Source organism: Lynx rufus, unplaced genomic scaffold (assembly GCF_022079265.1).
Source record: "Lynx rufus isolate CCGP_SWC_20201006 ecotype Redwood Valley unplaced genomic scaffold, mLynRuf1.p SCAF_7, whole genome shotgun sequence".
Taxonomy (NCBI): domain Eukaryota; kingdom Metazoa; phylum Chordata; class Mammalia; order Carnivora; family Felidae; genus Lynx; species Lynx rufus.
Window position 1 is genome coordinate 38,062,793 of NW_025814889.1, and position 25,247 is coordinate 38,088,039.

Sequence of the window (25,247 nt, forward strand, 5' to 3'; positions counted from 1 at the left end):
CAGAGCCCGACGCGGGGCTTGAACTCACAGACCGTGAGATCGTGACCTGGCTGAAGTCGGACGCTTAACCGACTGCGCCACCCAGGCGCCCCTAGTTTAGTTTAGTTTTTGACAAAGAGAAAGAGAGAGAATATGAGTGGAGGAGGGTGGTGGGGGGTGGAGAGAATTCCAAGCAGGCTCTGTGCTGACAGGCTCTGTGCTGATGCAGGGCTCGAACTCATGAACTGTGAGATCATGACCTGAGCTGACATCAGGCACCAGATGCTTAACCAACTGAACCACCCAGGTGCCTCCGTTTGCTATTCTTAAGGCGTCTGCCAGAAGGACAAGAGCCTGTTGGGACTGTCTCCAGGGACAGAGATGCTGGTGGGTGCCATTTTTGGTGTTCTCCTTCTACCCAGTTAGTGGTGGTGGTAGATGGCAGATGACATTTTGTCACTCTCCCTCTACCCTGCTAGCACTGGTGGGTGCCCCCGTGCGCTACTCCCTGAGACTGTGCCTCAGCCAGCAGGACAAAAGCCCCGCCACTACCTGCTGTCTGACTACAGCTCCAACAAAGCTGGCCTATGGATGTAGCCCACATAGGGATGCCTGAGCACCTGGCTCCAGTGACCAAGGGCGATTGTGTTTCTGGGTCAAATGGGTCTGAAACAATTGGAGAGACAGTTCTTGGCAGACTGCCATCCCCAGAGCACTGCACAGACAGCAGACTAAAACACACTCCCAGTTATCTGATGTAAAAGGCCTATTTACTTGCCCTGGAGCTTTAGCCTGAGGGGCAGGCTTCACATTTACAACACATCTAGAGGCTACAGAGGTGCTATCAGGGAACATAGGATACCATCTTTGAGCTGATCCTCAGCCTTGCTATACCTCTCAGAAAGTTTGCTGGTCCCTCCCAGAAAGGAGCCTCACGTTTTACAACTGTCACTGAGGGGACTCCTCCAGACTGCTTGTTTTGCAGGTCAGCAGGGTCTGTGATTATGTTCCCATAGGACTGCATATATTTGCATGCTTTAAAACCTGCTACTTGAGGATCTAGCTCCCAAATGGCCTGAAACCAGGTGCTAACTGAAATCTTCCCCCTGGAACACTGACACATCTTGGCATAACCTCTACAACAGGGACCCACCAGGAAAAAAACCGGCTGCTTAGATAATCACAAAGGTTCAAGAGGCAAACAAGAGCTAGGGCATGGTTGAACAGTAAGGTTCATCTCCTACATAAGGCCACTCCTGCAAGACTGGGAGAGATAGCTGTTTCACCTAATGCATAGAAACAAACACAGAAACTCAAGCAAAATAAGGAGACAGAGGAATAGGTTCCAAACAGAAGAACAAGATGAAACCCCAGAAAAAAAAAACAAACAAAAAAACCTTAGTGAAATAGAGATAAGTAATTTACATGATGTAGATTTCAAAGTAATAGTTAAAAGATGCTCACCAAACTCAGAAGAAGAATGGTTAAACACAGTGAGAACTTCAACAAAGAGGTCGAGAATATAAGTACCAAGCAGAAATAGTAGAACTGAAGAATAACTGAATTGAAGAAGACATGAGTGGGTTTCAAAAGCAGACTAAATGAAGCAGAAGATAGAATCTGTGAGCTGGAAGACAGGGGCAGTGGAACTTACCCAAAAGATGAACAAAGAGAAATAAGAACTAAAAAAATAAGGTAACCTAAGGGACTTATGGGACAATATCAAATGCACTAACATTCATATTATAGGAATTTCAAAAGGAGAAGAGAGAGCAAAAGAGGCAGACAACTTATTTGAAGAAATAATGGCCAAAAACTTCTGTAACCTGGGGAAAGAAACACACATCCAGATCCAGGAATCCCAGAGAGTTCCAAACAAGATGAACCGAAAGAGACCACACCAAGACACATTATAATTAAAATGTCAGGGCACCTGGGTGGCTCAGTTGGTTGAGTGACTGACTTTTGATTTTTGCTCAGGTCATGATCCTGCTCTCTCTCTCTCTCTCTCTCAATCCCTCTGCCCCTCTCCTTGCTTGCACTCTCTTTCTCTTTCTCTAAAAAAAAAAAAAAAAAAAATTAAAATGTCAAAAGTTAAGGATACAGAGAATTTTTTTAAATGTTTATTTATTTTTGAGAGAGACAGAGCTTGAGTGGGGGAGGGGCAGAGAGAGAGGGAGACACAGAATCCGAAGCAGGCTCCAGGCTCTGAGCTGTCAGCACAGAGCCCGATGCGGGGCTCAATGACCTGGGCTGAAGTCAGATATCCAACCAACTAAGCCACCCAGGCGCCCTGAGAGAATTTATTTTTAAGTTCACCTATTTATTTCTGAGAGAGAGAGTGAGAAAGAGAGAGTGGGAGAGGGGCAGAGAAAAGGAGAGACAGAATCCCAAGCAGGCTCCATGCTGCCAGCACAAAGCCTGATGTGGAGTTCAAACCCACAAACTGTGAGATCATGATGCAAGTCGAGATAAAGAGTCAGTCACTTAGCCAACGGAGTCACCTAGGCATGCCCAGAGAGAATCTTAAAAATAACTTGTTACATACAAGGGAGCCCCCATAAGACTATCAGGAGATTTCTCAGCAGAAACATTGTAGGCCAGCAGGGAATGTCATGGTATATTGAAAGTGCTGAAAGGGAAGCGAAAACACTTCCAACCAAGAATACTCTACCTGGCAAGGTTATCATTCACAATTGAAAAAGAGATAAAGAGCTTTCTGAAAGCTACAGGAGTTCATCAGCACTAAACTGGCCCTACATGAAATGTTAAAGCTAAAAAGAATGGGGACTAATTAGTAACAAGAAAGCATATGAATGGTAACCAGGAAAGGCAACTATTTAGTAAAGGTGTTGGACTAATCACTTATAAAGCTAGTATAAAAGTTAAAAGATAAAAGTATTAAAAATAATGTAACTACTATAATTAGTTAAAGGATAGACATGAAAAAGATGTGAAATGTGATATTAAAAATATAAAATGTTCAGGGGTGGAGTTAAAGCATAGAGTTTTAGAATGCATTCAAACAACCTGCTATCAACCTAAAATAGATTCCTATGTATATGGGCTGTTAAATATGAGCCTCATGGTAAGCACAAAGCAAAAACTCATAATAGATATGCAAAAGATAATGAGAAAGGAACATAAGCACAACACTGTAGAAAGTCATCAAACCACAAGGGAAGAAGCCAAGAAAAGAAGAAAGGAACAGAGAGGAGCTACAAAACAAACAATAAACCATAAACAAACACTACAAAATGTCAACAAGTGCATACCTTAAATTCTACACAGAATATAAATAATTGGATAAATTTTCCAATCAAGACATAGAGTGGCTGAATGGATTAAAACAAACAAACAAACAAACAAACAAACAAACAAACCCAGTATTCCACTATGAGCTACCTACAAGAGACTCACTTTAGATATTAGGACACATAGAGACTGAAAGTGAAGGCATGGAGAAAGATGTTTCATGAAAATGGAAACCAAAAGAAAGCAGGGGTAGTTTTACTGACATCAGAATAATAGACTCTTAAACAAAGATTGTAGGGGCGACTGGGTGGCTCAGTCAGTTAAGCGTCCAGCTCTTGATTTGGCTCAGGTCATGATCTCATGGTTCGTGGGTTTGAGCCTCACATTGGGCCCTGGGCTGGAAGTGCGGAGCTTGTTTGGGAATCTCTCTCCCTCTCTCTGCCCCTCCCCACTCATGCTGTCTCTAATCTCTTTCAAAAAAAAAAAAAAGATTGTAATAAAAGACAAAGATGGAAACTACATAATGATAAAGGGGTAAATCCAGCAAGAAGATATACCATTTGTAAATATTTATGCACCCAACATAGAAGGATCTAAATACACAAAGCATATATTAAGTGACCTAAAGGGACAAATTGACAGCATTAGAATAATAGTAGGGGATTTCATACCTCACTTACATCAATGAATAGATCATCCAGACCAAAATCAATAAGGAAACATTGGCTTTAAATGATATATTAGACCACATAGACTTAATAGATATGTATAGAACTTTACATCTAAAAGCATCAGAATACACGTTCTTTTGGAGTGCACGTAGAACATCTCCAGTATATGTCACATGTTAAGCCATAAAACAAGTCTCAATAAGTTTAAGAAGATTCAAGTTATATCAAGACTCTTTTCCAACCACAATGGTATAAAACTAGGAATCAATTACAAAAAGAAAGTTAGAGGGGTGCTGGGTGGCTCAGTTGGTTAAGTGTCTGACTCTTGATCTCGGTTCCAGTTATGATCTCAAGGTTTGTGAGTTCAAGCCCTGTGTTAGGCTTGCACTGAGAGCACAAAGCCTGCTTGGGAGTCTGTCTCTCCCTCTGCTTCTCTCCCACTCACTCACTCTCTGTCTCTTTCTCAAAATAAATAAACTCAAAAAAAAAAAGAAAGAAAAATCACAAATATATGGGGATTATGCAACATGCTATTGAACAAACAGTGGGTGAATGAAGAAATCAAAGAAGAAATAAAAAATTTACTTGAGACAAATGAAAATGGAACTACAACATACCAAAATCTATGAGATGCAGCAAAGTAGTTTTTTTTTAATGTTTACTTATTTTTGAGAGAGAGAGAGAGAGAGAGAGAGAGAGAGAGAACGTGAACAGGGGAGAGGCAGAGAGAGAGAGGGAAACACAGAATCCGAAATAGGCTTCAGGCTCTGAGCTGTCAGCACAGAGCCTGGCGCAGGGCTCGAACTCATGAACCGCGAGATCATGACCTGAGCCGAAGTCAGAAGCTTAACCGACTGAGCCACCCGGGCACCCCAGCAAAAGTAGTTCTGAGAGGTACAGTCATAGTGATAAATGTCTACCTCAAGAAATAAGAAAAATCTCAAATAGTCTAACTTTATACCTAAGGAAGCTCGAAAAAGAAGAATAAATGAAGCCCCAAATTGTAGAAGGAAGGAAATAATAAAGATCAGACTGGAAATAATTGAAATAAAGACTACAAAGATAATAGAAAAGATCAGTGAAACTAAGAGTTGGTTCTTTGAAAAGATTAACAGAGTTGGCAAACTTGTAGCTAGGCTCACTAAGAAAAAAAAGAGATGGCTCAAATAAATAAAATCAGAAATAAGAGAGGAGAGGTTATAACCAATACCAAAGAAATACAAGGGATTGTAAGAGACTACTACAAACAATTATGTGCCAACAAACTGGACAACCTAGAAGAAATGGATAAGTTCCTAGAAACATATGATCTTCCAAGACGGATTCATGAATCATAAAAAATCTGAATAGATTACTAAGGAAGTTGAATCAGTAATCAAAAACTTTCCAACAAACAAAAAGTCAAGGCTTCCCTGGTGAGTTCTGTCAAACATTCAAAGAAGTCTTAATACTTATCCATTTCTCAAGCTCTTCCAAAAAACTGAAGAGAGGGAATGCTTCCAAACTCATTTTAATGAGTCCAGTGTTACTCTGATACCAAAACCAGATAAGGACACCACAAAAAAGGAAAATTATAGGCCAAGGGGTGCCTGGGTGGCTCAGTTGGTTAAATGTCTGACTTTGGCTCAAGTCATGATTTGCGGTTTGTGAGTTTGAGCCCTGTGTCAGGCTCTGTGTTGACAAGCTCAGAACCTGGATCCTGCTTCGGATTCTGTGTCTCCCTCTCTCTTTGTTTCTCCCCCACTCACGCTCTGTCTCTGTCTCTCTCTCTCTCAAAAATAAATAAATATTTAAAAAAATTTAGAAAACTACAGGCCAATGTCCCTGATGGACATATGTGAAAAATTCCTCAGCAAAATATTAGCAAAGTAAACTTAATAATACATTAAAAGCATCATATACCATGATAAAGTGGGATTTATTCCAGGGATGCAAGGATGGTTTAACATTTTCAAACCAGTCAATGCTACATTAACAAAATGAAGGACAAAAATCATATGATCATTTCAATAGATGCAGAAAAAGCATTTGACAAATTCACCATCCATTTGCAATAAAAGCTCTCAACAAAGCGGGTATAGATGGAACGTACCTCAACATGATAAAGGCCATAAGTGACAAGCCTCCAGCTGACATCATACTCAATGACAAAAAAACTGAAAGCTTTTCCCTTAAAATCTGGAACAAGAAAAGGATGCCCACTCTTTTAACTTTCATTCAACTTAGTATTAGAAGTTCTGGCCAGAGCAATTAGGCAGGGAAAAGTAATAAAAATCATCCAAATTAGAAAGAAAGAAGTAAAACTGTCAATGTTAGTGGAGATGATTTTATATTTAGAAAATCTGAACGATTCCACCAAAAAACTGTTAGAACTAATATATGAGTTTGATATAGTTGGAGGGTAGGTACAAGACCCATATATAAAAATATGTTGTTGTTTTTTTATACGCTAAGAATGAACTATAGGAAAGAGAAATTAAGAAAACATTCCCATTTCATGGGGCACTTGGGGTGACTCAGTCGGTTGAGTGTCTGACTTCGGCTTAGGTCATGATCTTGTGGTTTGTGGGTTCAAGCCCTGCATCAGGCTCTGTGCTGGCAGCTTGGAGCCTGGAGCCTGCTTCATATTCTGTGTCTCTCTCTCTGTCTCTCTCTCTGCCCCTCCCCTGCTCGTGCTCTGTCTCTCTCAAAAATAAAATAAAAATTGGGAAAAAAAACAATAAAAAAAGGAAACATTCCCATTTCAAATCACACCAAAAAGAACAAAATACCTAGGATTAAAGTTAACCAAGGACGTGAAAGACGTGTACACTGAAAACTATTACATTGATGAAAGAAATTGAAGACACGAATAAATGGAAAGATATTTTGTGCTCATGGGTTGGAAGAATTCATATTGTTAAAATGTCCATATTTTCCAAAGCAGTCTACAGATTCAGACTATCAAAATTCCTATCAAAATTCTGATGGTGATGGTGTTTTTCATAGGAATAGAACAAACAATCCTAAGACTTATATGGAACCACAAAAGATCCCAAATAGCCAAAGCAACCCTGAGAAAGAGGAACAAAGCTGGAGGCATCATGCTCCCTGATTTCAAGCTATACTATAAAGCCATAGTAAACAAAATAGTATGGTATTGGCATAAAAACAGATACAAAGATTAGTGCAACAGGGTAGAGAGCTCAGAAATCAAACCACGCATATATGGTCAATTAACTTACAACAGAGGAGGCAAAAACATACCATAAGGAAAGGACAGTCTCTTCAATAAGTGTTGGGAAAACTAGACAGCCATGTGCAAAAGAACAATATTGGATTGGCATCTTACACCATACGCAAAAATTAGCTCAAAATGTGTTAAAGACTTGAATATAAGACCAGAAACCATAAAACTGTCTGAAGAAAGGATAGGTAGTAAGCTCTCTGACACTGTTTTTAGTGATATCTTTTTGTATCTGAATCCAGAAGCAATGGCAACACAAGCAAAAATAAACAAATGGAACTGCATCAAACTAAAAAGCTTCTGTACAATGAAGGAAACCATCAACAAAATAAAAAAGCAGCGTGGGAGAATATACTTGCAAATCATATATTTGATAAGGGGTTAATACCCAAAATATAGAAAGAACTCCTATAACTCAATAACAATAATGTAAACAATCTGATTAACAAATGGGCAGAGGATCTGAATAGATATTTTTCCAAAGAAGACATAGAGATGGCCAACAGGCACATGAAAAGGTGCTCAACCTCGGTCATCGTCAGGGAAATACAAATCAAATCACAATGAGATATCACCTCACACCTGTTAGAATTATTAAAAAGACAAAATAACAAGTGTTGGGAAGGATGTGGAGAAAAGGGAATCCTTGGACACTGTTGGTGCAGCTACTGTGGAAAACAGTATAGGAATTCTTGGGGTGCCTGGGTGGCTCAGTCAGTTAAGTGTCCGACCTTGCTTGGCTCAGGTCATGACCTCGCAGTTTGCGAGTTCGAGCCCCACGTCAGGCTCTGTGCTGGCAGCTGGAGCCTGGAGCCTACTTCAGATTCTATGTCTCCCTCTCTCTCTGCCCCTCCCATGCTCATGCTCTGTCTCTCTCTGTCCCTTAATAATAAATAAACGTTACAAAAAAATTTTTTTAAAAAGAACAGTATAGGAATTCTTAAAAAAATTAAAAATAGAGCTGCCATATGATTTAGTAATTCCACTTCTGGGTATTTATTCAAAGAAAATGAAGATGCTCATTTGAAAAGATATATACGCTCCTATGTTCATTGCAGCATTATTTATAATAGCCAAGATATGGAAACAACCTAAATATCTATCAATGGATGAATGGATAAAGAAGATGTGGTATACACATATTATGGAATACTTATTGCTCAACCATAAAGAAGATGCAGTCTTGCCATTTGCAACAACATGGATGGAACTTGAGAGTATTATGCTTAGTGAAGTAAGTCAGACAAAGAACAATACCTTATGATTTCACTTATATCTGGAATCTAAAACAATTGGTTGCCAGAGGAGAAGGGGTATGTGGGTTGGGCAAAATGGGTGAAGGGGATCAAGAGATACAAACTTCCACTCATAGGGGCACCTAGATGGCTCAGTAGGTTAAGTGTCCTACTCTTGATTTGAGGTCATGATCTTATGGCTCATGAGTTCGAGTCCTACATCGGTCTCTGCGCTGACAGTGTGGAGCTTGCTTGGGATTTTCTCTCTTTCCTTCTCTCTGTCTGCCACTCCCACATGCTTTCTCTCTCAAAATAAATAAACTTTAAAACAAAACAAAAACCCAAAACCAAAAACAAAACTTCCACTTGTAAAATAAGTAAGTCATGGGGATGTAACATACAGCATGAGGACTGCAGTCAATAATAGTGTATTGCAAAACTGAAAGTTGTTAGGAAAAATCTTAAAGGTTCCTATCAAGAAAAACAATGTTTGTAAATTTGTATGGTGACAGATGGTAGATAGACTTATTGTGGTGATCATTTAGCAATGTATTCAAATGTAGAATTATTATGTTGTACACCTGAAACTAATGCAATGTATCTCAGTTATACTTCAATAAAAAAAGAAAAAACTATTTGAATAGGGTATAAATTATGCGCAATGCTTTATTAAAAGAGAGAGGGAGAGAGAGAGAGATTGATTTCACTGATACAGGGTTAGGTGAGTCCCCAACCCTTTCTGTTCTTGGCTACCAACTTTCCTGTGTGTTTTATGTGGGTTTTCCCATTCCCCGCCCCTCCCCCCCAACCAGGGCTTGGTCCTGCCACATCCACAGCCCTCAGGAGTGGGCTCTGAAGGCCAGCCAGGAAGGGAAGAGGTTGCTGTAGATGCAGCCAGAGCCCTTTATGTAGGGCTGAAAGGAGATACCTGCCTTGCCCCAGCCAAAGTCTCCCTGCTTTATACCCACACCTCATGTGGAATAAAAGTGATGTTACCTCACCTCCAGCATCCACCTTCCTCACTTCTTATCCAAATGCCCCTCGGTGGTTTAACAAGTTCAGGTGTCCCTGTAGGAGAGGGATGGATGTCCCCTGGGGATGCTCAGTGGACTAGGTCTTGGGCTCTGAGGACTGTTCTTCAAGAAAACAGCAGCAGCTGCCTTTCTGAAACATGGGTGTGACTTCCCCAGAGGGGTCACACTCTACTGGCTGATGGGGAGGTTAACAATGGGTGCCACCATGCCTGGGGCTGGTGGATGCTTCAAGCTGGGTGGATGCAGTCTGGGTGGATGCTTCAAGCCCACTCTGGCTTGGACACTGGGGGCTGGAATATCAGGCAGAGTGGGCCTCTCTCTCCACACCACTCCCGTTCTGACATTCCAGTTAAGCCCGATGCATGTGGGACAGCAGAGTCCCGGAGTTGGAGGACCTGAATTGGACACATTTTCTTCTCTCTGGGAATGCTTCTGGGGCTGCTGGCTTTTGGGATGCTAATACTGATTGTAGGACCTGCTTACAGCACAGAATTGTCCCCAGTTCTGGGCGATGGCTGGCAGTCCAGTTTCCTGGGCCCTCAGTGCAGCGGGCTCTGGGGCGAATGTTGATCAGCACAGGCAGGAAGCCTTGCTTGACCCTTTCTTTATGGGCTGGGGTGCGGGAGCATGGCCACCCTGACTCTGGAGCAGAGGGGAAGTAGGAGGTGATTCTTCAGACTCTGCAGGGCCTTTCTTCTTTGGTCCCCACCCCAGGGACTAAAGCATTAGATGCTGCCACATTGTAAACCCAGTGGTCCCAGTGGGCTAGGGGACTGATCTCCATAGCCCCTGCGGCCACCACCCCCCATCCCCCAGGTTCCAAGTAGGGTTAGTGCTGCCAGGGGACGAACTCGGACTCAGGACTTCTGCAGCCTCCACGGCTCTTTTCTGATGGGCAGGGACATTTCTAACGGCTCCACTCGATCTCTGGTTCTTCCTTCCTTCTGAGGAGCAGAGCCCTTGATTTTCCCCTCCACTGACACTTTGCCTGTTTTCTCATTGTCTGGTACCAACCAGGTGGGCACTCAAATATTTTTTGAATGAATGGAACAAATACTGCATTTGTGATATAAAAAGAAATGTATCCCTAATCTAGCCGATTTCCCTGGACATTTAGAGCTCTTGCTTGATTTAAAATCATCCATCTTCGGGCACCTGGTGGCTCAGTCGGTTGAGTGTCCAACTTCGGCTCAGGTCATGATCTCACAGTTTGTGGGTTCAAGTCCCGTGTCGGGCTCTGTGCTGACAGCTCGGAACCTGGAGCCTGCTTTGGATTCTGTGTCTCCCTCTCTCTCTGCCCCTCCCCCACTCACACTGTCTCTCCCTCCCTCCCTCTCTCTCTCTCTCTCTCTCAAAAATAAACATTAAAAAAATTAAAAAATAAACCATCCATCTTCATAATCGCAGGGGTTTGAAATGTCTCTGGGGAGGGGCAGGACTTGTAGATCAGGAGCTCCTCACTGAAGGAGCCGTGGCTCTGCCTGAGAGACTTAACCTTCCCTTTCCCGAGGAGGGGTGAACAGGGGGCCCTGCTCAAAAATTTCACAGTGGAGGAAACTGAGGCTGGTTTTCCCAGGTTCTTTTGAGCAGAGGAAGCTGGAGCCAGACTTTCTAGATGCTGACCCCGGATTCTATTTTATTCCATCCCCACCCCCACACCTGCTCCCATCTTCCTCCGTTCACCCAAGGATGCCTCTTGAGTTCCTAGCACCCTGCGTGTGAGGTGACCTTGCAGGGCCTGAGGGCAGCTTTGTAGGAAAACATGCACCCCAAATGGCCAAATCCGTGAGGACTTGAGGGAGGCACGTGTGGGGTTATTTTGGGTTTGGTGGGCCGGGCTCAGATCTCTCTGGCATTCCCGGCCGCTGGCCTCTCAGAATTGACCAGAATGGAAGGATGATAAAAATCAAGGCTCCAGGAATAGCCCAAGAATTTGTTCATTCTTAACCTCTGTAAAGAGGTGCCGCCCAACCCAGAGCCCACAGTGAAGTTGGGGCTGGGGGTGGGTGCTGGTATGGGGAGGGGTAGAGAAGGAGAGTTAAGACCATTTCCTCTTCCTCCCCTGGGGTGGAGGAGGTGGCAAGCTCAGTGCCTGGCTCAGTGCCAATCTGATAAGAGAGAAGGATTTAGAGGCCAGAGGAATGTCCCTCCTCCCACTAGACCATCCCGGCCTCTTGGGGAGTCGCCTGGGAGCTCCCATGGCCAGGGTCAGTGGGTCCAGCTTCCTGGGTCTCTCTAACTGCCTCTTTCTGTTTCTCTGTCCCTCTCAGACTTAGGCAGGCTTGGGGCAGCTGTGGCCTTGGATTCTCAGGGAGGCTTACTGCCTCCTTTCTTCCCCAGAGCCAGGTCCAGAGTCACTTTTGCTCAGTGTACGGGAGGGAGATGTGTACTGAGTATCTATCCTACAGAAGTTCAGGAATCTGCCCTTGTCCTGAAGGAGCTAGACTGGACATGTAGAGACGACTGTGTGTACACATTCAGACTCAGAAGCATCATCCAGACCAGTCCATAGTTCTGGAGGGGCGGGTGGAACTGTAACAGACAGAGTGGGTCAGTAGACAGAGCAGGCTACCAGGAGGCAGGACACCTGGCTTGTCCTGGACCAGTCACATTACTTCTCTAGGCTTTAGTTTAGTTTAGTTTTTTATCTGTAAAATGAGGAGTCTCTGATCCCTGAGGTCCTTTCTGGCTTAAGAATGATCTGATTTCGGGGGTTGTAGGGAGGAAAAACTTTCTCAGATGGGGGCGGGGTGTTTGTGTTGCCTCTGCTCTTTGTTCCATATGGGATTCAAGGGTGGGCATCTCAGCTGGTCATCCCCATGGGGGGCAGACTGAAGGCTCAGATGTCACAGCTGGGCCCCAAACCTCTCTTCTGTTCTCTGGACACTTCTGCTCAAGAAAACTGTAAAATCTGACATTAGGTTTAAAAAATCAGTTGCCCTTGTCCAGGATGAGGTGATCATCCCTTGGCCAACAAGATGAGGTCTGCACCTGCCCCTGGCCAGCCTTACTGCTTCCCCCTTGGAGCCACTTTGCCTCTTGTGTTTCTGTAAGGCTAAATTACCTGTAGCCTTTCCTCCCTCTCCCACCATGCAAGCTCTCATTTCTCATTGTTCCCGGTGTGGTCTACTTGCTTGAAATGCCCCTCCCACCCTGCATTGTGTTTTCTCTTATCTGCATTGTTTTAGCAGGTAGGAAAATTTGTTCAGCCATTATTTCTTCAAGAATTTTTCTGTTCCCCCTTCTCTCTGTTCTCTTTCTAGAACTTTAGTTACATGACTATTAGCCTCTTAGATATTGTCCTATAGGTTTCTGATGCTCTATTAATTTTTTTCAGTCTTTTTTCTTTGTGTGCTTCATCTGAGATAATTTCTATTGTTATGTCTTCAGGTACAATGTTATTTTCTTCTGCAGGGTCTAATCTGATGTTAAATTTTTCTATCCAGTGTATCGTTCATTTCAGATACTTTTTCATCTCTAGAAGTTCGATATGAGTCTTTTTATATCTTTTCTCTTTTTATCATGTGTATGTTTCCCTCTACATTCTGGAGCGTATGGAGCATACTTACAATCGCTGCTTTTCATCTGTGTCTGCTGGTGTCATCATCTTTGTCATCTTTGGGTCTGTTCTATTAACTGATTTTTCTCTTGGTTATGGGTCATATCTTTCTGCTTCTTTGAATGCTTGCTAATTTTTGATTGAGTGCCAGACATTGTAGATTTAATGTTGCTGGATTTCATTATATTTCTTTAAATAGTATTGGACTTTATTCTGGCATGCATTTCAATTGCTTGGGATCAGTTTAATATTTGAGGCTTGTCTTTAAGCTTTGTGAGGGTGGATCCAGAGCAGCTTTTAGTCCAGGGCTAATTTAGCTTCACTACTAAGGCACCACCCTTCTGAGGACTCTGCCCAGTGCCCTGGGTATAGTGAGGTCTCTCTACTCTCCAGGGGGGAATGTGACCTCTTTCTGGCCCTGTGTGCTACAATCATTTGGCCTATTGCTTTCCATTGGTTCTCTTCCCAGTCTTGTGGAGCTCACTTCACACATGTGTGGATTAGCCAGAGAGTCAAGGAGACTCTTCTGCACATTCCTAGAGCACCCTGTCTGCACAGCCCTTTGTCTCTACTATTCTACCTTCAATTCTAGCTCCATGAACTCTGATTTCTGTCTCTTCAGCTTGGTGAGACCACTGGACTCCATTTGTGTGTTTAAAAAAAAAATTTTTTTTAGTGTTTATTTATTTTTGAGAGAGAGAGAGAGAGAGAGAGAGAGAGAGCACAAGTGGGGGAGGGGTAGAGAGAGAGGGAGACACAGAATCTGAAGCAGGCTCCAGGCTCTGAGCTGTCAGCACAGAGCCTGACGCGGGGCTTGAACTCACAGACTGTGAGATCATGACCTGAGCCGAAGTCGGACGCTCAACTGACTGAGCCACCCAGGTGCCCCACTGGACTCCATTTGTATTCCTTCTCCTGTGCAGCTGTGTGCAAACCACCTCCAGGCAGTCAGCTGGGTAACCATAGGACTCACTCTTACGTTTTCCTCTTCTCAGGGATTACAGTCCTGTGCGGCCTGTTGTCTCATATCTGAAGGAATTGTCTCATGTATTCTGTTCAGATTTCTAGCTGCTTAAAGTGGGAGGGTAGAGCCAGTCTGCATGACTTCACCATGGTGGTAAACCAAAGTCCAGCATTATTGGAAGACTTACCTCGGGCATCACTTCCTTCCCCACTGAGGAATGTGTCTCTAGTCAGCACTCTTATGAGACCCCATAAGCAGGATATTCTTTTCCTCATAATTTTATCTGGGTCTGTTATCTCTCTAAGTAGGCTGTCTCCCTGAACACAAAGATGAGATGGTATTTTCTTGTTGTCAAAGAAAATGTAGTATTTCCCTGGTACATAGTCCAGTGCCTGGCATATAGTAGGCAGCTCACATTTGTTGATTGCATGAGTGAATGAGAAATGAAAGAAACTGTAAGCTAACTATCTAAGAAGAACACTATCTCAGTGAGTATGGAATTCAGACTCTCTTTGTGCTCTGTGGAGCTTCCACCACATCTGTAGTTTTGGGGTTTGTTAATTCTGGTCGGGACACTGGCAAATCCGAATTCATCCAGAGAAGGGCGACTAAGGTGCTGGACGCTATACCACGTGGGAGTTGGATGAAGGATTTAGGAATGTTCGTTTTGTCCTAGAATTGCTTTTATGGAGTGGTAAGGGGGACACGATAATTGTTTTCTAACATGTGCAGGATTGATGGGGAAGAAGAGGGCTTAAACGTGTCCTGTAGCTTCAGAGGGCCAAACCTAGGACTCATGGATGAGGGGATTCCAGAAGATTGGATGTGGATCCAGTTCCAGGAAGAACTTGTCTTATCTTGCCTTGCCTGCCTTTCTTTCTTTCTTTCTTTCTTTCTTTCTTTCTTTCTTTCTTTCTTTCTTTCTCTTTCTTTTTCTTTCTTTCTTTCTTTCTTTCTTTCTCTCTTTCTTTCTCTTTCTTTCTTTCTTTCTTTCTTTCTTTCTTTCTTTCTTTCTTTCTTTCTTTCTTTCTTTCTATCTTGAGAGAGAGTGAGTACAAGCGGGGGAGGGGCAGAGAGAAGGAGAGACAGAAGCCCAAGCAGGCTCTGCACCATTTGTGCAGAGCCCAGTGCAGGGCATGAACTCAGTAACTGTGAGATCATGACCTGAGCTGAGATCAAGAGTTGAAAACTTAACCAACTGAGCCACTCAGGTGCCCCTGGGAGGAACTTTCTAACTGCTAGTGCCATCTAGCAGATGAATAGGCTATCTTGGGAGGTAGTGAGCTCTTCATCACTTCTGGGGTTTAAGTAAAAACTGATATTTATTGATCAGGGATTTTGTGTTTGGGATTGTAAGATTAGATATGATGTTGTATGAGATCGTTTCTAAGATACTTTTCTACTCAATGATTCTAAATCTTTGTCCTCCCTTTGAGCCCAATGATCCAGCCCTCCTGGAAATTCCCAGTCCCCAACACCCACCCCCCCCACCACCACACACAGTGCACACCTGAATATGCCCTCCTTACTACAGTTTTGTGGAACTCCTCACACCTTCATCCTTGCCCAAAGTGGACTCCTTCTGGTGGCCCTGCAGACCAGCTGCTCGCCGTCTGTGCTCATCTCCATCATTTCAGTTCCAGCCTGACTGGCACCCCATCCATCTGGGCTGGTGCCTTATGTCAGTGCCTTGTCCCATTGTGTCTCCTGTGTCTGGATACACAGTGCCTTTGAGACAGTGCAGGACTCTGGTTAGCCCGTTGTTCTCCCTCCTGCCCACACAGCAACATCTGGCAGCCTTGCTGCGGCCATTCTGCGTGCTCGCGAACGTCGCTCTGAACAGACACGGCTGCTCTTGACCTGTTCATTGACTTACTTCTCTGGGATCATGTCACTTCCTCTGTGCGGCCTCTCCCCTCCCTGGACTGAAAGCTCCCAGGGAGGTGCCACCCCATTGGGTCTGGGATGGTACCTTGCACACTGTGGAGGCCCGTTAAACGGTGGTGGGGGCTGGATTTTCAAGAGAATCTTCAAGGACCTGCCTTTCCCCATTAAAAAAAAAAATTTTTTTTTAGTGTTTATTTACTTTTGAGAGAGAAAGAGAGAGACAGAGGCATCAGCAGGGTAGGGGCAGAGAGAAAGAGAGACACAGAATTCGAAGCAGGCTCCAGTCTCTGAGTTGTCAGCCCAGAGCCCAACATGGAGCTCAAACACACAAACTGTGAGATCATGACATGAGCCAAAGTTGGATGCTTAACTGACTGAGCCACCCAGGCACCCCAGCCTTTTGCCATTTTTAAGGTGGTCTTTAGGGAGCTCCAAATAAGATTCCAGCCAGAGAAGGAAGGGCAGGTCTGCAGCTCAGTGGCTGGAGAGTGTAGGGGGCTGACTCAGAAGGGGAAAAAGCCAAGGACTCCATCTTCTGCTTGCCTAAAGCCGTTGCCCAACCTCTCAGTGGAAGGAACCTTTGTCAGGTTGTCTGCTAGGGGACCCATGGTACCTCCCTGGTTCCTTCGTGGTGTCTGCAGCAGTCAGCTGCGCCCAGGGGGTAAGTCACAGCCAGGCAGGCTCTGGGGGCAAGGGCTTTATAGGAAGCAGACCTGAGGTGAGAAATCTTCCCGGCAGCTGAGTGCCCTGGCCTGACCCCAAGTGGCCTCGAGCTCCCGAGAGCCTCCTTCCCAGTGTGCTGCTCGTCTTCCTTCAGCTCGCTGGGCCACGCATGGTCATGGATGTGAGGAGCACTCTTGAACTCGGACTCGGGTTCTCTGGTCCTCTTAGCCTTGGTCAGACAGGTCTGACATGGGGAAGTCTTGTTTCTTCCTCTGCAAATGGGAAGAACAAGGGCTCCACTGGGGAGCGGGGGGTGAGCTCGTTTGCAGGACTGATGTTCTAGGCTCCCGCTCCCAGAGCTGCTTTCGCCATCCTGGACAGTGTGGGCTTAGCCTCTTCCTCAGCAAAAGCGCAGCACTCCTCGCAAATGGGAGTCCTTTCTCCCATAGAAGCAAAGGGAATGTTATTTGGAAACTGATCTGCTAGGAGGGCTGGAGTGCAAGTGCATTTAGACTCACAAAGTCGGCGCCCCCACTGGAAAGGGAGCTCCAGGGGAGAAGGCGTGCCTCTCTCTGTATTTGCTCTATACGTCCAGCATCGAGACAGCAGCTGGCACAAAGTGGGCACCCCGTAGACGTCTGACGACTGAATGAAAGCATCCGGGAGGAAGGAGTCCCGGCATTCGTGTGGCCAGGGTCGTGTGGCCAGGGCTGTGCAGCACTCCACCTGGCCTCTGCCACTTAACAGATGAGGTAGATGAGGTTCGGCGGGGCAGTAGTGTGCCCAGGCCCCTCGCTGTCAGATGGGAGACCTCAGTGTTTTGTCTCCCAGCTGCTTGCTTGTTCCACTGGAAGGCTGCCAAGACAATAATAAAAACAATGCTATAATTACAGCTAATATTGACGGAGTGCGCTCTGTCATGACGGGGAGTGTTTTGGCCTAATTCTTGAAATGCGCTCACTGAAAAGAGATTTCCCGAATTTGTTCACCCTTCCCCGTGGCCTTCTGTACCCATGCCCTAGTGTCCGCCTTAGAACACATTTGCCCTCGATGTGAAGAAAAGAAAAAGATACTATTTTCATCAGTCCTATCCATGGTAGCTGTTGTCTGCATGCTGTTTAGGTCAACTAATGGTTTATTGGGGGTGTTTATATTGGTGATCTTACTATTCTCTATGTGGTTATCAGTATGGGATTTGCTCATTTGTGCTTCTGCCGGTCATCTATTGAGCACCTACTGTATGTAAGCAGGTCCTGGGCACCAGGAATTCGGTGGGGACTAGCACCTGATGTGTCCACCTGTCTGAGGACCTCAGACATGACTTAGCTGGTTCCTCGAGGCAAGAACTGTGTGTGTAAATCCTTCTGTGTTTAAGGCTCCCCTTAGCACTAGGGTCTCTGCCCTGGGACTGAAAGTTAGCGTGGGGGATGCATTGTGGAGTCTTCCTTTTCTATAGGGCACTCTGCTAGGAAAGCACTGAAGCATACTCCCAGGCATCATTTTACTGTCGTTTCCCCCTGACAATGACCTTGAGAAGTGGTTAGAATGAGGATTTTCTTTTTTTTTTTCAGAGGAAGCCACTGAGCCTCAGAGGACTGACAGCGTGTAAGTGGGGCTGAGGACTTGTGATTTCGATCCTGGCCTCAGCTTGGTTCACCCTAAGTGTTCTGAGACTCTCATTCCACAAATGTTTGAGGGGCTCCTCTGCCAGGGGATGCAGGAGAGAAGGAAAATCCCTGTCCTCAAGAGCTTATATTTTGGTGGAGAAGATTGACCATAAGCAAATAATTTCAGCTCTGTATTACATTGGGTAGTGACAGAAGCTATGGAGAAAAGTGAAATAGGGAAGGGGTGGAGGATAGGGCAGGGCTCAGGGATTATGGCTTACACAGGGCACTTAGGGAAGGCCTTACCAAGGAGGTAAATTTTAGCAGAGAGGGCAGAAGGTGATAGAGCCAACCCTGAAGATACCTGGGGAAGGTGCATCCCATGGCAGAGGGAATAGGATGTGCAAAGGCCCTGAGGCAGGAGTGTGTGTGGCTTGTTCAAGCCTGTATAGCTGGTGTGAAGTGAGCAAGGGAAAGGTCATGGTCCTCAGAGCACATAGGGCCTTGGAAGTCTTTTTCTGGGCTTTAGCTTCTCTGGTGGTGAGGTGGGAGCCAGTGGAGGAATTTGATGGAGGAGAGACAGACCTGCCTCCCATTTCAAAAGGATCACTGGCTACTATGTAGAAAATCGACTGAGCGTATATATGCGGCGGCAGCAGCAGCAGCAGCAGCAATAATAATAACTGCTCTCTATCAAGTGCTTGTTGAGTGCCAGGCATGGTCACATTTAATCCTCCTGACTACTTTATCTCCATCTTCCTTAGGCGGAAACCTAGACTCAGCTGGTAGAGCTGGCTGTCAGTTTAGGACAATCTGATTCCAAAGTTTGTGCTCTTGACTGTCATCCATTTTTCAGTGGCAGAGGGATGGCTCGTTTAGAATGGCAGCGAACAGACATCTGGGTGTGGCAGTTGGGTGGACCGTGTACCCATTCTCTGGCTGCTCTCGGGGGTTCAGCGGGCCACCCAGAAGAGGGGTGAGGGGCAGGCTCTCTCCTCTTACTCTCGTATTGAGTGGAGGCTGGGGCAAATTGCTTCCAGATGAGGGAAGCAGTTTGGGGAGTGGAATTTGTGCCCTGTCTCCAGACAGCAGACTCTCAGGGCCTGAGAGGGCCTTGTGTCTTTGTGTTTGGCCTATCAGACAAGCCCTTGTACTTAGAGACCTGGAATTTTTGCTACTGACTGGGGCTCAGTGCCCCGAGGCAGGTGGGCGGGAGACCTCTGCAGATGGTCTCCCCCTCCCTGGAGACACAGCCTCCCTCTCTTTCTGAGTGAAGTCTGGGCCAAAGTGCCCTGTATTTTATCTCCCCCTTTTCTTCCAAGTCGCTTAGGTCACTTGCAGAATGTCACTTCCATAATCCTCATATTTATTGCTCCCTAAGGAAGTAGGAAGATTTTGCCTTGTCTTAAAAAAAAAAAAAAAAAAAAAAAGTGCTGGGGGTCCCTGGCTGGCTCAGTCCATAGAGCGTGTGACTCTTGATCTTGGGCATGTGAGTTCGAGTCCCACGTTGGGGGGTTGAGTTTACTTAAAAAAAAAAAAAAAAAAAGTGCAGCCGGGTGGGAAAACTGGGGGAGTGAGGCTGGGGTGGATCAAGGGAGGGAAGCCCAGGCCTGGGTGCAGCTTGCCTGGAGTGGGGCAGGGAGGGAAGAGCTGAGCTGACTTGGGTTTGTTCTTTTTAGCTTGACCTTTGGTGTCTGAGTGCGTGGGAGGTGGGGCTGAGCTGGGACTTCCTGCCCTTACCTAGCAAGTGGTCTCAGAGAGCTGATGCGGCCCTGGCCACGTGAAGTGAGGGGGATTCTGGAAAAGAGAGGAGGTGGCCGCCTCAGGCCAGACTCCCTGGCTGCTCAGCGTCAGCGGGGCCCTGGGGCTGGGGCTTGGAGGCACTCTCCCAACCTTGAATACACACCACCACCCACAGCGCCAGACCTTGGCGGGCCAGGCAGGGTAGAGAGAGGACCATTTTGGGAAAGAAAGGCTCCTTCTTGGCTGCTCAGATCCCAGCGGGTTAGCAGCCACAGAAGCAGAGCAAACAGGCCCCTGACTTTGTTTCTATTTCAGAAACCTCACTGTTGCTGACAGGCCACCGCTGCAGAATGTGGCATCATCACAGGGCCATGGAGCTGACAGCCGCCTCCTGCAGTGGGGGTGGGGAAGGAGGTGCCCAGGGTGGGGGCTCTATCGAGACCGCTGCCTCCATCAATTCGAGTTAGAGTTGGGGAGGGGCCAGACATGCCCTCGGCCTTGGCCGGTTCTCCTGACCTCACAAGCCAGCAAGTGAATATCTGCCTCAAAGACAGGGTGGTGAGGCAGGACAGTAGAGGGTGGGAAGTGGCCTGGAAACTTGGATTGCATTTCCAGGCGGTTTGGCTGACCAGCCAGGTGGCTAGGGCCTTCTTTCTAGTCTTCCCACCTGCAATCTTTCTGAGCCTTAAAGCTCCAGCTTTCTCAGGTCAGGGTGAGGAGAGACGACCCAGGTACAGAGACCCTCCCTGCCCCTGCCCAGCCCCCAGATGCCAGGTGCCCTTCCTCCAAGGCCTTTGCATGGTGGTTGTTAGGTCTGGCTTTCCTTTTCTGTTAGGGCACTGGCTTCATGGTGGCCTGTGCCCTGTCTGGCTGTCAAATGCTCCAGAGACTCTTAGGTCATACTCTGAGCCAGCCTCCTGCCTCAGTGTCCCCATTCTTCACACTCAGAATGGTATTTTTCTTAATTTATATATTACCTTGTTCCAGAAAAGATGATTAAAACAAACCCAAATACCTGGCAATATCACTGGTCCGTTTGTTCCTGGCTTGAGTTTCACTTGTTGGCTAGGACTCTTATCTGTGGTCAGCAAATTGATGGTTTGTGATGGGTCCCCAAGGCTTTGCACTCATTCATCCTTCCTGGAACAACACTGGGCTGTACATTCTTTACAAAGTCTTGAGGAGCCATTGTAGATGTCCCCTCCCTCCACTAAGTGTTCCCTGCCTCCCCCTTGCTGAGGGTGCCTTTCCTTTGTGACCCTGTAGCGCCTTGGGTGAAGCTTTTGAGAGGAATAAGACAGTTTCTATCATAGAGCCTAGTGGGATAGACAGTGAGGCATCTTGCCTTTATACAGGTAATGCAGGGGCCCACATCAGAGGTGCTCTATAAATGTGTTCGCCTTAAAAATCTGAAGAAGTATTCATTCTGTACTCACACTTTATTGATACTTGGTTTGGTGTAGAATTCTAGGCTAGGGATTTTTGTGTGTGTATGTGTGCAAAATATTGCTTAGTTTTCTTTTCAGTTCCAGGGTTACTGTCCAAAAGTCTAATGCCATTCCAATTTTGATCCTTTGTGGGTCACAAAGGACTTTTCTCTCTGGAGTTGTCAGCGTCCTGTGTAAAAGTCATCTTTGTCTAGCGTTCTGAAATATCACAAGTGACATTCCTTAGTGTGGATATACGTTCATGCAAGGGCACCCTGGAACCTTTCACTCTTGAAACACACATTGTCTAGCTCTGGGAAGTTTTCTTGAATTACTTCATAGATGATTTTTCTCTTGCCACTTTCTTTCTTCTTTCCCCTGGAGCTCCTAGAATTTGGATACTAAGTCTCCTGGATTGGTCTTATAATTTTATTTTCTTTCTCTTTTCTACTCTCACCCCTTTCTGGGAGATTTCTTCAGCTTTTTATTGAGGTTTTCATGTTAATTAGCATATTTTTTAATTTTTAAGAGTTCTTATGTTTTCTGAATATATCTTTTTGTTTTAAATAGCATTCTGTTTTGGTTTCATAGATGCAATATCACCTCTTATTTCTCTGGTGCTATATAGTTTTATTTTGGGGGGAAGTATTCTTCCTTACCAATGCCTATAAGGTGTGTGTACGTATGCTTTTTCTGTTTTTCCTGTGACAGACCTTTGGTAGTCTGCTTACATCTGCGTGGGGCATTAAGCTCTGTGTGTTTGTATGTGGCAGGCCCTTGTGGACTCTGGGCCTAATGTGGGGTGACCTGGTGGGCCTGTTTCACTTAGGAACCAGTAAGTTAGTATCTTAGGTATTTTCTCTTGAGCTGTTAAGATTTCCTAGAGAGGAATCTTCTATTAGTCTACCTGGAAAGCCTAAGGCTGACCCTCTATGCCCAGGAACCTAATGGGGAAGAGGGCAGGGATTTGGGCCTTCTTGTACTTCAGCTTAGCCGTTTCCAGCATGGTGCCCAGCATTTCCTTTTGCTCAGTTTCTCCATTCTGCAGACCTTCCACTTTACCCTCTCCAAAGAATAAACCCCTGGGATGGGGAGGGACACTGACCTGTCTGAGGCAAGTTGGGGAGGAAGTCGGGGGGCTTGGGACTCTTTCTTAGGCAGACCTGTAACCAGGCTTCCCTGGTGCTGCCGGTCCCCATGCCTTCTGGGGGTTCTGGGGGGCCAGTGCTTTGGGATTCAGCGCTATCAGGTTTCTTAAGATAGTTAGCCTTTGTCCTTGTGCCCTCCAGTCTCTAAAATTGTGTGGCTACCATCTTCCCTTCTGTTCTCTTCGAAATTGGGGGCTTATGCCTGCAACCAAAGTCTCTTCTTTCTTGTTTTAGCGAGGTGTCAGGGACCAGCCCAGGTGAACTCACGTGTTCTCTCTGAGAGCTTTGGCCAAAGCGTAGTTGGTATGTTTAGTTGCCCTTCTGTGTTGTTTTTCACGGAGCAGGGGGTGTGTTTCTTCAGCCTTTGTGGGAACGGAATGAAAGATCATTTTATTATGCATGCTTATTGCAGAACCCCCAGTACCCAGAGCTGTGCCAGTGACCCACGAGACCCTCAGCAGTCGCTGGCCGAATCAATGAGTGAACACGCGAATGAATTGCAAAGAGACTTGGAAACAAAAATGGAAGCAGAAGTACAATTCATTTGCACTGAAAGGCAAACAGCTTAACACAACTCTACACCTGTTAAATATCAAACTGTTTAACAGACTTGATGGCTAGCGGTGGGGACACTGTGGACTTTTTCCTCATCTTGGTTTATTTTCTCTGGCCGTAGTGAGCATGCCATACTTCTGTAATTTTTGAAGAGGAATTAAATGAAGAAGAGTAAGAACATGTCTAGTTTAGAATGTAAGCCTAGGCACATAGGAACCTAGGTACCATCTAGGGCTTTGGCAGCCTTTCAAGGTCATTCTACTGCCTTGGACCTTGGTGTCTTCCTCTGTAAAGCAAGTGGCTGGACCAGATGCATCGAAGGTCCAAAGTGCTAGTCCTGTGACTCCAGTACTGTCTTCTCTCACTCCTGTTATGACGGTGTCGGTCTCTTGTGGAAAAGAACTGCCCCTACCTCCTTTTTTTTTTCTTTTCTGACCTAGAATGCCTTTTTTGCCTGCATTTCTGCTCAGCTGGACCCTTCTAACCTTCAGAACAGAATCAGAGTCTCCTTTCCTTCCTGAACAGTCCTCTGCTGCTCCAGGATATGCCAGTCTCCCTTTCTGCAGCAGCCTTTGGCTTTTTTAGTTTGCAGTTGGGTAGAAAGGAAAGAGCCTAGACCTTGAAGCCCCATGGTGCTGGGTTGGATTTTAATTCTGCTGTTTACTAATAATGTGACCTTGGACAGTTTACCTGGTCTCTCTGAGCTTCAGTTTCCTCATCTTCTCAAAGGGAATTTGTATTGAAAGTTATCTCATGGAGTTTACGTGAGAATTGAATATGGTGTGTATTTAAAGTGCCTTGGTTAACATGTGACACAAAATAGCTCCATCACACAAGATGATGGTGTCAGCAGTAATGATCAGTGTTTCTGTGCATTACTTTATTTACTCACAAAGTAGAAACTTCTATTATTTTTATTTTTCCAGTGAGGAGATGGAGCTGTAAAGAAATAATTTGCCAAAGGTTACAAATCAAGGACATTCACCTTTTTTTTCAAGTGTTTTCCTTTTCTTCTTCTTCTTTTTTTTAATGTTCATTTTTACTTTTGAGAGAGAGACAGAGCACGAGCGGGGCAGGGGCAGAGAAAGAGGGAGATACAGAATCCGAAGCAGGCTCCATCTGAGCTGTAAGCACAGAGCCCGACACGGGGCTCGAACTCACGAACTGTGAGATCATGACCTGAGCTGAGGTTGGACACTTAACCTACCGAGCCACCCAGGTGCCCCATCAAGTGCTTTTTTTTCTCTTTAAGTGTTTTTGTGTTTGCACTTCCTCCACGGATACTGATCTGTGAGCTGAATCCATGTCAGGTCTTGGTGCAGGGAACACAGCAGTGAGAAGACAAAGTTCCTGCCCTGATAAAGCTTGTCTTCTTGTGTCAGAGCAGGTCAGTGAACAAACAAACACTGTGTAACAGGCAGAGTGAGCATGGAGGTGAAAATGGGGCAGCACTAGGCACCCACTAGGCCTGTGAGAAGGCGATGGGGAGAGTTATTTTGTGTTAGGAGTCAGGGAGAGCTCCTCTCATATGGGGATCCAGAGACCTCAGGGGGAATCGAGGGAGCAGGCCTCTTGAGTGTCTGGGGAAGCACATTCCAGGTCTTGGGGGCCAGTGAATGCGACTGTGAGTGGCAGAGCTGAGGACGTGAACTTGTTTCCTCAATTCCTTGCTTCCTCTTTGAAGTCGAAGACTGCCTCTTCTTCCTGTTTTGTGTCCTATGTGACATTGGATAAAGAAAGTGGGGGGGCACTTTGGTAGATGACCAAGAAATATTTTTTGGTTGATGAGCACTCCCACCCATGTCTTCTTAACTTGCAGTTGGGTAGTGCCTATGTAGGCACAGGGTTTGTACATAGTCACCACTCTTGGATGGTTCTCAGCCCCCTTCCCACAGTCTCCAGGGGAGCACAGACTTGGGAGCATCGCTGCCTGCAAGGCCTGCCCTCCTCTCTGTGCTGCAGCCGTGCTGGGCTTCTCTGAGCCCTTCACCAGGGCACATGCTGCCTTCCCCAGGGCCTTTGCACACGTGGCTCCCATATGCTCCTTCACGTGTTAGTCAGGTTTGCCTACAGGGGAGCCTTCCCTGATCCCTGACCCAGGTCAGTCCCCTTGTTCTGTGCTCTCATAGACTTGTTGGTTCTTTCCTTCATAGCATTTCTCTCCATTTATAACTGTATACTCACCTGTGTGGTCCTCAGACTCTGAATGTCTTTCTCCCTGGGCCATAAACTCCAGGAGACAGAGGCCTAAACTGCTGTTGCTCATCCCTTTTCCTCCCCTGCACCTCCAGCAT

At 45.7% G+C, this 25,247-nt stretch overlaps 1 protein-coding gene across 2 annotated transcripts in view; it reads left to right on the forward strand.

The window, feature by feature from the left end:
• Nucleotides 1-25,247, forward strand: part of TSPAN9 (tetraspanin 9) — a 204,522-nt gene that overhangs the window by 12,845 nt on the left and 166,430 nt on the right. The window contains exon 3 of one of the 2 annotated variants that reach the window (XM_047065373.1): nucleotides 18,045-18,078. The exons of the other annotated variant lie outside the window; for it this stretch is intronic. The gene's annotated coding sequence lies outside the window, so the exon portion shown is untranslated. The remainder of the gene's footprint in view (nucleotides 1-18,044; nucleotides 18,079-25,247) is intronic. 2 annotated transcript variants of the gene reach the window in all.